This window comes from Prionailurus bengalensis, chromosome C1 (assembly GCF_016509475.1).
Source record: "Prionailurus bengalensis isolate Pbe53 chromosome C1, Fcat_Pben_1.1_paternal_pri, whole genome shotgun sequence".
NCBI classification, from domain to species: Eukaryota; Metazoa; Chordata; class Mammalia; order Carnivora; family Felidae; genus Prionailurus; species Prionailurus bengalensis.
The window spans coordinates 143,004,997-143,018,632 of NC_057345.1; the positions used below are offsets into that span (position 1 = coordinate 143,004,997).

At 35.9% G+C, this 13,636-nt stretch overlaps 1 protein-coding gene across 1 annotated transcript in view; it reads right to left on the reverse strand.

Annotated features, from left to right (window-relative positions):
- Positions 1-2,311: 2,311 nt before the first annotated feature.
- ARL5A (ADP ribosylation factor like GTPase 5A) overlaps positions 2,312-13,636 on the reverse strand; it is a 41,031-nt gene continuing 29,706 nt past the window's right edge. The window contains exons 7-8 of the transcript XR_006296827.1: positions 8,022-8,113; positions 2,312-6,547 (exon numbers count right to left, since the gene is read on the reverse strand). The gene's annotated coding sequence lies outside the window, so the exon portion shown is untranslated. The remainder of the gene's footprint in view (positions 6,548-8,021; positions 8,114-13,636) is intronic.

The following is a 13,636-nucleotide window of genomic DNA, read 5'->3' on the forward strand; positions in this document are numbered from 1 at the left end:
ATATATTAACAGCTAGGGAGAGTCTAGCTATTTTCCTGGTGTTTCCTCTTGCCACACGCTGCTGCTCTGTTCTAGAACTTGATCCCCTATTGCCATCCTATGGGCTACTCCAGCTTGCTCTGAGCATGACCTTCCCTTGATTCCCCAAAGCAGTGCTAATGCAAGTCTAAGGAAGCTGAAAGCTTTGTAGAAGACACAGGAAGCACCAAAGGAAAAGTAAACTTCACTTTATCATCTGCTCTGCCTGTTGCAAAAGAGTGCTCTGGACAAGCTCTCCATCTTTTTCCTTTAGTTCCAGGGTCCAAATGCCTTTTTTTGGGTTTCAGGGGAAAAAAATTAAACTCCCATAACTTCATTACTTACAAATTACCTTTACTACCCACTTTATCTCAACCTCTCACATCCAGATGGGTGCTCAGGTTTGCCACTAAGAACGAAACGGTCCATTGATGCCTGTTCCTAAGCAAAAGGGTACATTTTCCTGTTGAAGCCCTTTCATGCAGGAGCATGTGAAATTAGGTTTTTAAATCACATATTCTTTCCTCCACACTTGTATGACCTTACTGAATCCTCACATAAGTAGATGCTATTCCCATTTGTGAACAAAAGCAAAAGCTGGAAGAGGTGGCTAAGAGAGTAATTTGCTCCAAACCATACAACCAGTAAGGGATGAAGAGAAGATTCAAAACAATCCAGCTGGAATGCTGGCAACCACCAGCCTACAACTCCCCTGCAGAGACAAGGTCACAGGGCAAGGTCATTTTTCTCCTCACAGCTCCACCATATACTCCCCTTCCTTTTGGAAACCTACTTTTCACCTAGATGACTAGAGACACAATAGAGAACAAATTCTATGGAATCTGTATGAGCAAAAAACACATTCCAATTTAGTGCCATTCTTCTTCCTTGTTTTTTCTCTCAAGGACAAACTCTGTGTGCCCAGAATTTATTCTACCTAAATTTAAATAAAAAGCAATCATTTCCTTTGGAGATCCCAAGTGAAATTGTGCCAGATGGCTATTCCTTGAATTCTAAGCAAGCTTAAGGAAGGGTATGGTCACATTATGTGTATTGACTCATTCTTCATATCAACTCTAATAAGTTGTTGCTATTAGTAACCCCATTTTACTCAATTTGAGAAGAAATTAAATGTCAGAAATAACTTGCCGAAGTGTACAGTCTGTACTTTTGGTTTCAAAAATATGTGGACTGGGACGCCTGGCTGGTTCAGCAGGTAGAGTATGTGACTCTTGGTCTGGAGGTCATGAGTTCAAGCCCCACATTTGGTGTAGATTGCTTGAAACAACAAAAAACAACAAAAAAACAACACATGTGAAATTCTGAGGCTGTTTAGTAAGACAAGTTCCACAGGAGCCTGTGTGAAGTTCAGTCCCCAAAGCCTCTGTCAGATAATAGAACATCTCAAAAAGACAAATATCAACTGGGTGTTATTAAGGGCTGGTGCATGAAGCAGATGCTTATCCCATATTGATAAACCAAGGCAAATTAATTTGTATTTAGGTTGCCCCATTTAATCATTGATGTTTTATTTATTGCAATTGAATGAATATGATTTATTCATTTACTCATTTAGTCATTCACTAATTAACTGACATATGCCAGGTAGTGCAAGGCACTGAGAATACAAAGATTAATGAAAGACTGTACTTCAAGCCCACTGTCTTTAAGGGACAAGCTTGGCATTCTCCCCTCTCTGCCCTCTCAAGCCTAGTGCTTCCAAGGCTAAGGTAAGAGAAGGGGTCCTTCTGTACTGTGACACAGACGGACGTCCACTTTTAGTGGAAGAAAGAGGATTCATGTCAGTAGGTGTGCAACCATCCCAGTTTGTTTTTCAGATTTTCTTTTCTCAGGTCAGCCCCTGCGGTGGCTTCCTTGCTCTTCCTTTTGTTTTAGGATCAGAAACTCTCAGAGCTAAAAGGAGACCTGTGGGGAGCAGAAAATGGCAACTGATATGTGAAGTTACAACACCCCGAGTGGTGGAGAGGCTGTAAAGGTCTAGGGGGAGGGAGGGAAGAGAGGAATTGAGAGAGCGTATGCTCTGCGCTGAGTGTTGGGTGCGGCTAAGTGGTCTCGAAGAAAGATTCTGCACCCACAAGTGTTTCATTTTCAGCAAAATAACATTGTCTTGTTGAATTAATGTTGCTTATTTGGATGGTACTGAATTTATAGTTTTAAAATTGGATTTGTAAATGTATTTTGGTTTAAGTGTATAAATAATAAACATCATTTATAAAAATACACTTGATTTAAATGTATACCGTTATGTGGAATTTTAATTAAAACACGATGGTTCATTAACTTATTTATTTTTAAATTTAAGCCATAATTTATATACAATAAAATCTCCCTCTTTAGTGTAGAGCCCTGTGAATTTTGACAAATGTATAGTCATGTGGCCATCACTACAATCAAAATAGAGAACAATTTCATCATTCCAAAAATGTCCCCATGCCACTTTTTTGTCCCTATAATTGTGCTTTTCCACAAATGTCATATTAATGGAAATGGAACATTATGTAGCCTTTAAAAATTATCTTTGTTGAAGTACAATTGACATATAATTCATTGCACATATTTAAGGGCACGATGTGATGAGTTGACATATATAAAGCTATCATCTCTGTGAAAATAATGAATATATCTATCATCCCATGATGTTTCCTCATGCCACGTAATAATCCTACCTCCCACAAGTCCCCCAGCTCCAGGCAACTACTGAACTGCTGTTACTATAGATCACTTTGCATTTTCTAGAAGTTTATATAAATGGAATTATGGGGTATGTAATCTTTTTTTGTCTTGCATATGCCAAGCACATTAACTTTGAGATCCATGCTCGTTGTTTTATGTATCAATAGTTTATTCCTTTTTATAGCTGCATAGTATTTCACTATAAGGCTAGAGCTCAATGTGTCTATCCACGCATCTGCTCAGGGACATTTCGCTTGCTTCCAGTTTGGGACTACTGCAGATAAAGCTGCTCTGAACATTTGTGTACAAGCCCTTGTATGGGGCATATGTTTTTTCTCACTTGGGTTAAATACCTACTAGTGAAATGGCTGAGTCATACAATAAATGTAGAGTTAACTTTTTTGAGGAACAGATAAACTATTCTCCAGAGGGACTGTACTATTGTACATCCCCACCAGCAGTGTATGAGCTCAAGTTCCTCTTCATCTTTACCAACACTTGGTTTAATCGGTCCTTTAGCTTTAGCAATTCTAGAGGGCAATGGTAACTTCCTTGTGGTTTTAATGTGTGTTTTTCTGATGACTGATGCTGTTGAACATCTTTTCATGTGCTTATTTGTCGTCTGTAGGTCTACTTTAGTGAAATGCATGTTCAGATCTTTTGCCTATCTGTTAATTAAGTTGGTTTATTTTCTTGTTGAGTTTTGAGTTCTTTCTGTGTTTGGGATATGTGATTGCATACATTGTGTCCCAGTGTGTGGTTTATTTTTTCTTTTCTTTATCAGTGTCTTTCAAAGAACAGTTCTTAACTTTGATGAAGCCCAACCTGTCTTTTTCTTTTATGGCTCATATTTTGTTAATATAATCTAACAAATCTTTGCCTATCCCAAGGTCACAAAAATGTTCTTCTAGGTTTTTTTTAATGAGGTTTTATAGTTTTAAGTTTTATAGTTAGGTTTATCTTCCATTTTGAGTTCATTTTTTTTATAGGGCACAAATATGGATCAAATTTATTTTAAAATGGCTCACGTGAGGGGTGCCTGGAGGGCTCAGTCGGTTAAGTGTCCGACGACAGCTCAGGTCATGATCTTGTGGTCTGCAAGTTTGAACCCTGCGTCAGGCTTTGTGCTGATGGCTCAGAGCCTGGGGCCTGCTTTGGATTCTGTGTTTCCCTCTTTCTGCCTCTCCCCCACTCAGGCTCTGACTCTCTCTCAAAAATAGACATTAAAAAAATTTTTTTAAATGTTCATGTGAACTTAAGTTTTAGAAACACTAATTATTTACTCCAGAGGCTTGGCTGACAAGGAGGGATATAAGTAGTTAACAAGAAGAGGGCATAAAGTCAAGAGACATTAAAATTTTTTCTATTTGTTTATAATAGGGAGAGAATTAGATATGGTTTTAGACTGTAAGGATGGAGCCATTCAAGAGAAAGAGATTTAAAATCTAATAAACATTCATCTTGTCAAAACTGACCATGACCATCTTGATTATCACATATATATCCCCAGCCTCAAACAGAGGCATGCGCATAGCAGGTGCTCAATAAAATGTTTTAGAATGAAGGAAGCAAACATTTAAGGAATTAATGTGACAGACTATGTAACCAAGAGTACAGTTATGGAAGGAGACTTGAGTCAGTCTTAGTGAGGGAACAAATTCCCAAAAATAGGCTGAGGAAGTTAAATATGTAGATAAGAGGGCAGGAAAATCAAGAAGTTCATACCCCATAGCCTTGATTTTTTTAAATTATGAAACAAAGCTTTTATCTGCTAGGGATGGAGCAAAGTGGAGACGACATGCCTTGTCCACTGAAGTATTGCAATACCCTCACGAGTGAGGAGGAGCATCGACTATGTGCTGAATTAGGTGCCTTGGGAGACAATCCAGCTGTTGATGCATCCACCGTATCAGGTAAGGATATTTCCCCTGTTCTCAGAGAGATAAAAATCTTACCCCAACCAATAGAATGACATTTTAATGACAAGCACTTGGGAAAGTTCCTGGGGTCAGTGAGGGGTTGCAGGGAGGCACTTTGAATGAGAAATCCTTGCAGAAATGCCCCTCATATCACATTCTATAGGCAACTGTGTCAGTTTGCTCTAGAACTCTCTTTCCCCTCTTCTAAAACTATTCCTTGGGTCTAAAGAAGTCACTTTTAAAAGTGCATTTTCAGATTATCATGTCCCAAATTCTTATTTAGAAGCAGGAATTTTCCAATTTCTAATTCTCTTTAATTTCTTTTGAACTCTTCCCAGAATCCTCTACATGAAGTTGTGGGGCCAGTGCCTTCCACAGACTCCAAGAGAATCAGGGCACAGCCTGTGGGAAAAATGACGCCATTATCTTACATGAAAGAAACTTTCCTGTTGGGGACCTCCTTCAACACACGATCTTGGCTTGGCTTTTGCAAAACCATACCCAAAATGTTCCATTAAAAAAAAAAAAAATTAAGATGAGCAACATTTGGCATTATTTTCTCATTCCGTGCCCTCCCTATACCTGTTGTCTTTCTCTATTTCTGTTGCATATGAACTTGTTTTTCTCACCATGAGACAGCTGAGAGTATTAATTCAAATAAACATGTCAATGTCAATCTAAAATGATGAATTCCACACTAATACACTGCATTGACATGCACCATTTAGAAAACACTGTATTTTGGGGAGAATATGTTTGTTATGACGGAATAAATACATGTCTTTAGTGTAGTCTTACTGCACAAAGATATCACTTCCCTGCTTAAAATCTTCAAATAACTCTCCACCGAATTAAAAAAAAAAAATTTTTTTTAATGTTGATTTATTTTGGAGAGAGAGAGAAAGAGTGTGAGCAGGGGAGGAGCAGAGAGAGAGGAAGACACAGGACCTAAAGCAGGCTCCAGGCTCTGCAGTCAGCACAGAGCCCAACACGTCCATTGGATTTAGAATAAACTCCAAAATTTCCTCATGGCTTAAAAGGCCCTCAGTGATATGGCCTCTGTACCTTTCAGACCTCATCTCCTCCCACATATGCTCCAGCCATAGTCTTCATTCTCCTCAGACACACCAACTCCATTCCCACCTGAGGCCTCTGCACTTGTGGTTCCCTCTGCCTGGCATGCGGTGTAGACCCTCAGGGACCAGACTACTTCTCCTCATTGAGGTCCTATGTCATTCCCAACTTCATGGGTTCTACATCCTAAAAATCTCTTGAACACATAATTTTGCCCTTGAACCCAAAGACTCTTTGCCACATCATCATGGTTCCACGATCCAACCCACCTATACTGTACTACTTTTGTCCCCGATAGGCCATATTCCTTCATACTTTTTGCATGTATGCATATCTTTTGCATGTATTTTCTCTGCCTAAAATCTTTTACCTCTTTTTCACCTAGTTAGCTTACCTGCTTCTTTCACAACACAGCTCAAATACCATCCCTTCCCAAAAGCTTCTCTTGATCTGTCCCCCGGTCTGAGTTAATCGAGTTAAACGTATTCTCTGTGGTACTGTAATCATGTTAATTTGTCCAAATGGCCTCAGTGACAGTGCGCAAACCAAGCCACACGCTTCCCAATGACTGGGGGGTATGGTGGTTAAATGAGAAGTGGATTCCCAGCAGGGATTACACTTCTGAGCCAACAGTGCGTCTCAGGGTGGCTACAGTTAGCTCTTGCCAATGGAACGTGAAAGGAAGTGAGGCATTCCACTTCTAGGGCTGAGGCCTTTAAGAAGCAGACATACCTCCTCCATATTCTCTGTTCACCTTCAGGCTTGATGCAGATGACAGCAAGTCCCTCTGGATGGTGGGGTCGCAAGATGGAAGGACCTGGCCTTCAACTGGAACACCTGCCCTGGACAATTATGGGAGAAATAAACAACTTCGAGGAATCTCTGACTTATTTTGTTCTAAAGAACAGTTGTTAAGAAGAATACTACACCAAAAATAAAAGAATTGGTTTATAGGTAAATCTGTGGAAAATTAGCCAGCTGAATTCAGAAGCATCTGATTCTTTTTTTTGGATTTTCGGTTCTTATATACTAAAAGATTCAATAAGCTTATTTAGGTTTTCCAATATTTGAAAGAAAGAATAATGGTTTCGACAACTACAAAATCTCTAAATATGTTAGAAGTTTAACTCAGAGCTATTCTCTATCCATTTGCTTTCAAACAATACTTTAGAATTGTTTTTAATCCCATTATTGTTGAGTGGCCACGGAATTCAAGACACTTGTACATTCAGAACATTAACTTAAATGTGTAATTACCAGAAATTATCCATTTGAAATAATGATGCTATTGTTCTACTAAGTCTGTCATTTAAAAGTATGTTGATATACCAGCAGTTTTGTAACACTGTAACTGATTAAGTAACTTCAGTAGTATTTTAAAAAGGAAACTTCAGAGTAGAGTTTCATGAGAATCAGAACCTTCCAAAATTTGTAGGTTGGGAGTTTGAAAGGAAAAAAAAAACAGCAGTAACAAAGACAGAAAGAAGAGAGAGGGGGAGAAAGAAAACAAGGAGAGGCCATTCTATTGAAGGAGGTTGTTACTTTGCAGGATCACGAGAAGATCAATGGTACTGAAACTTGGGAAAATTGGGAAGAAGGAAGCAGGAGGTGGGTGGTTTTGACATACACATCACATTTCAGACATCATCTGAACAATCACATAGGGAACATGAGTCAGTAGGTGACGCAGGTCTAAATAAAGAACAAAGGTCAAGGATGGAGAGGGAGGTTTGGTAAAACCCTGGATGACTTCAAGTAGCAGAGCATGGCATGTCTTGAGAAATGCCCACAATGCAGGAGTGAAAACGTCAGTAGATGACATATAAAAAATATCCCAATAAAAAGAACCAAGCTTGTTAGCTTAGTAGCTAATACAAGGGAGATGCTCTGGCACAGATTTACTTCTTATAAATCTTTGGGCCATTCCAAGAGTACACAGGTCAGAAATTTTATGACTAGAAGCAGAAATACTTATATCTGTTATGTTTTTTTACACGGCACAAGCTATTTGTTCATATATCTCCCTCCCCCCGCCCCCCCTTCCCCAGCAGACTAGGCAACCCTGGAGCATAGGTGGTTTCATGCTCTACATCCATGACCCCTCAGTTTCTAAGACATGGTAGGTACTCAGCTTTTTACTGAATTTTATTTTGCTACTGTATATAGTAAGCCAAAGGGTATATTTTTGGGCATAAGAAAAGCGGAGTGAGGAGATACACACAGCATCAAAAAATCATGTGCAGCTAAAATACTGCCCTAAGAAAATTAGATACATACTTAGTGGATTTTTGGCCAGGTCCATTGAAAGCTACTCACTTCATTTGTTTCCTTTGAGCCAAGGAAGGTGGGAATTCTGACTGCTTTCATGCCACTGGGACTCATGCACTTGTATGCTGGTCAGCCTGACACTGTGAGGGAACAGATAACTAATAAATACCTCTGAAACACATTTCTTAAATGTCTTACATGAAATTAGCAATGTAGGTTTAAATTCCAGACACCTATACAATTTTTCCCTCCAAGGTCTTACTCTAAAGAACTTTTCCAACAAGCAAAATTCTTAACACTGGCCCCTTTTCCTGAATTCCTAATGTAGGCTATGCAAGTTGGTATGGTTACACTTTGAAGAGACAAAAATATTAAAAAAAAAAAAAAAAAAGGCACAAGGTTTTCTTTGATTTTAATGAGTAGACTTCGAGTTCACTTCCCTTAAAATATTGCCCCTGAATTGCAAATTACTTCATGGTCTTTTTTTAAGTGAGCTCTCTTACTAGACTGACAGAGCCAGCTGCAGCATTGTGCTGTCTATGGAAATGATATCATCAGCACTCTGTCCTTGAATAAGACCACAATCATTACATTTGGCTCCTTTTCACATAGCAGGAACCGAAGAGATGTTTGTTTATAGCAACAGTATTCAGAAAGTTATCATTTCTGCACTCTATCAGTTGGCAGCTTAAAATCAAAAGAAAGTTTAGCATGAATTACCTGAATTCCCTTCTAAAGTCAAAGTAGTTTTAATTATAATACATTTAATACATTTGAAACAATTACTGTTTAAAGCGTTCTCGTTTTCTAATTTTCAGTGTATTACAATTAATTTTGATACTAAGAGTAGAAAATTTTAAGAAATAATATATTGTTTGCTTATATTCATTATTTATTGAATATATTTATATTTCTTATACTTCTGTTTTCCAACTTATCAATAATTAACACACTGTTAAATATTTGATACTAATTAACAATTCAACCTAATAATTATTAAATTAAAAAATAATTTAATAGTTATAACTAAGTCATTTTTAGACCTGATATAAAACTTAGACTTGTTCCCACAATCCCATTCCTTAGAGAAAGCTACTGTTAACCATTTGGGGTCATTCCCTTCCGACCTTCATTCATATATCAATTTTGCTTTTTCATAGAAGGGTTCTTATATTCATTTTAAGGGGTAGCAAATTATTTTCTCTGAATCAAATAACTTAGTTTATTCAATCAAATAATAATTGAAAAAACAAAATATTTGAAATCCATATTCACCATGACAAAATGTTGTATAAATTTAAGTCCCATCTTTTATTAAAAGTTCTTATCTGACAAATATTAGTAAAAGCAGTCCATTAAACTATAATTTTAAATACAAAAATAAGCAAGTGACTTTATAATCCAAAAAAGATTTTACATTTTCTTAAAATAATTATTGCTCTCCCTAAAAAACATCATTTAAGTTTTATTAACATAAAGCTAAAATGTTAGCATCATTTATATGTACAGTATGACCATTAACTCCAATCTTATCATTTCTATCTTTAGTAAATCAACCCTTTCCATTTTTGGTCAATCATTTTCTGACTTTCAAAGATTGACTGTGAAACATTAATAAATTTAAAAATAAATGTAAAGTTTAAATTAAACTTAATTTTAATTAAACTGCTCTTGTTTTTACCCAGTAAATATTATGGTAACTAACAGAAAATGCACAGAAATAAAACAACTTTACCTGTTTTTTATACAAGCGTTCCACAGAATACCACTTGTGAAAAAGGGTTCCATTGTTTAAAAAGGTCTTGAAAACTAGTGAAGTTGAGGTTTTAAAGCACTGGAAATATGCATAAAGTCATGCATACCGGAATAGCAGGCCTATGCTTACAACCCAGGCTGTGATCCAGTCCAGTGTCTAGTTTACAATACCACCGCACTTACACGAAAACTTCTTGAATCCCCCACTAGAAATAATAGTTTTTTCTAATTCTCATTGCATTTTGCTTGTATCTTTTAAAAATCACCATCTGAATAAAGATGATCTATGCTCAAGAAACTTTCAAAAGCAGTGAAATATCAAGATAATAAATTAAAACAGTAGTTAATCTTTAAAAGAAAAAATTTTTTAAATCTTTAAAAAAAATAAATGTTCATTTATTTTTGAGAGACTGAGAGAGACAGACCACGAGCAGGGAAGGGGCAGAGAGCGAGAGGGAGACACGAATCTGAAGCAGGCTCCAGGCTTTGAGCTGTCAGCACAGAGCCCGAAGCGGGACTTGAACCCATGAACTGCAAGATCATGACCTAAGCCGAAGTCAGACACTTAACCAACTGAGCCACTTAGGTGCCCCAGTAGTTAATCTTTTTATATCCACAACAATTGATAAGAATTCTATCAAAATCATTCAACTTTACAATGGAGACTGCAATTGGTATTGTATTAGTTAATCAATTTTTATTAATTATCTTGATCTCTCTTCATAATGTCCCCAAATGTAATATTAGATGAACAAAAAGAAACAAAACCCAAGCATCTCATTTACTTATAAATTAAAAACTATTTTTGTATTCCTTGCCATCAAGATGATTCTAAAAACAAAAAAAAATGATCCAATACTGCTTTCTAATTATCAATGTTATATGCCTGATATAGAATATTTAGGATACACAAAAGCATAAAGAATTAGAAAAATACCAACCATAATGCTATTGCCTTACAACTTGTAATAATATTATATTTTCTTCCTCTTTTTTCTATACTTATTTTGAGGTCATACTACATCTAAAAGTTTGTATCCATTTTTCCCACTTAACATGTCACAATCATCATTTCCCCATGTTATTAAAACCTTTGTAAAAAACATTTTAATCGTACGTTTCATCATATAATTTAATATATCCCTTAGTATGTCAGACATTAACAGATGGACATTCAATGTATTTTTTGAATGAATTAGCACAGGACTTCCAACACTTATTTTATATCTGAACTGTATTCAATGTAGGGCTTAGGTAGGATCTGATAAAAAGGCAAAACCTTATGAACACTTAAGTCAATCCTCTTTACTGATCCTATCACATTAACTATAAACCATTTATTAAGGGAGAGTAAGGAATAGTGACTATTATCCACTCAGAGTACAGATAAAAATATCCTACAACCATTAGCTATGTTATTTTCCATCTTACCCACACAAAAATTTTGAACAAGAGGCACAAACAATAAAGTCTAACATATTCAACTAAAATTTTAAACTTTTATGAGAACAACTTAAGATACCATAAAAAAGGTAAAAAGATTAATGACACACGGCAAAAGATTAATATTCTTTAAAAGAACTTTCACAAAGCCAGTAGCAAAATGTACAAAGGACACACACTTTTATATAAAATGACCAAAAATCTATGAAGATATTCAAACTCAGTTATAAACCAAAGAAATGTAACTATACAGGTGAGGTATCACTTTTTACCCAGAGATCAGCTGAGACTTAAAAAAATGAAACAAGTATCACTCGAAATAAAGATGTGTTCCTGCAACTTAATAACTTGTTCATCAAAAGCAATTTTCCTACGAAAGAATGATGAAATGGGAATTCAGTCACACTTGGGAAAGAGTATAGTCCAAATTATTAAATTGAATATGAACTTCCTGTAAGACAAAGAACGTTTAACAAAAAAGTAAAAGAAATAGCATTGAATGCTGAGAGTTGTACACTGACATGCTGGCAGGAAAGCATCACTAAGAAGGAAGACAGGTCATCTAATGCTACATGATAAAACTGGACAGTATTCTTACCCAATGTTAAATAAAAGGGTCAGCTGGAAGAATATTTTATATATATATATATGTGTGTGTGTTACACATATATGTACGTTACACATTTATGCATGTTACACATATATGTATGTTACCTATACATACATACATATGGTTGTATGTATGTATGTATACGTTGGGGAAGACAATTGGGAAATGTCATGTCTTTTTTTTTTTTTTTCTCAACATTTTATTTTATTTTTTGGGACAGAGAGAGACAGAGCATGAACCGGGGAGGGGCAGAGAGAGAGGGAGACACAGAATCGGAAACAGGCTCCAGGCTCCGAGCCATCAGCCCAGAGCCTGACGCGGGACTCGAACTCACGGACCGCGAGATCGTGACCTGGCTGAAGTCGGACGCTCAACCGACTGCGCCACCCAGGCGCCCCTGTCATGTCTTTTAAAAGTCCATACACTTTGACACAGATACTTGACTTGTAGACTAAATGAAAACTAAATTCAGTATTAATACTGTATTAATACTGAATTAATACTGTATTAATTGCAGTATTGTTTTTAATGGTGAGAAGTAAGTAACAAGTTAATGTACATCAACAGAAGACTGGTTAAATAAATTGGGACGACCCAAACATCAAATACATCATTAAAATAATTTTTTATATGTGAAAAATGTCTATAGTATATTGTGGAAAAATTACAGGGCATTTTAGAATTCTATGTTCAACACACACACTCAAATATATACATGTCCATCCCAAAGTGTTGACACTGATTTTCTTAGAATGGTGGGACAATAGATGATTTTAATGTTATTTTTGCTTATTATATCTCTTTCCTGGTTTTCTTATGTGAATTTTTTATATTAATAAACATGTTTATATGCTATAAAGATATTTATAAAAATTAAAGGGGCAAACTGGGAAGTCTGCAAAAATAATGATTAAAGGATTCGACTGATTTATAAGAAAAACACTAAGATTCTAATAATGAAAAGAATGAAAGAATAAGACACTGAAATACACAGAAAAATAGTATCAATAAATAATTAAGTTCAAAATAAGACAACACGCTTATCCTTTTATTTAAGTGGAAAAGGTTTTTTAAAACCCACAATATTAATTAAATATGAATAGACACTCTGAAATCCCGTATCATTTAATCCGAGTAGTTGCACTTCTGAAATTCTAGCCAAAAGAATATTTCTAACTACAAAAAAAATACTCCTAACTATGAACCAAGCTTTCAGTAGAATATGTCCATCACAATGTTCCTTGTACAAGAAAATAATGAAAATACAGCAGAATGTTATTTGGGAATCCTAAACCTAGAAGCATCCAAACATTGGAACTGTTTCAAAAAGATTTCATCCATGTTGATATAGAATGATTTGCTAAAATGTAAGGCATGTAGTGATGTGAATAACTGGTCATTTAAGCAAGTCAAAGTCCCATAATCACAAAACGTTGGTACCAGTCATAAGAAACCAGTTCACAGGAATGTCAGAGGCTATTTTATGTTGTGAAAGTTTCATTCTTTCATGGGACAAAGGTTATTTAGTAGCAAAAGGGGGATACTCCAGATGTAAAAATGAAAAAAAAGGGCATAAAGATCAGGAAGATGATAGAGATTTTTCTCCAAAAGAGCTGTTGCACCATTTACCATTTCAATGTCTGCAGATGCTTACAATAAACTCTGGTATATTCATGACATGCCTACCTGTCAATCCATACACGTTTCAAATAAATAAAATTTGTATATACTTATTACACTGCATGATGTTTTTAGGAACATCATTTTTAAGGAAATAAATCTGATTTCTATCACAAGAGCTAATGAGAAAAACATAGTCACTTTCAATCCCGTCTGAAATAAGGCGGAATTAAAT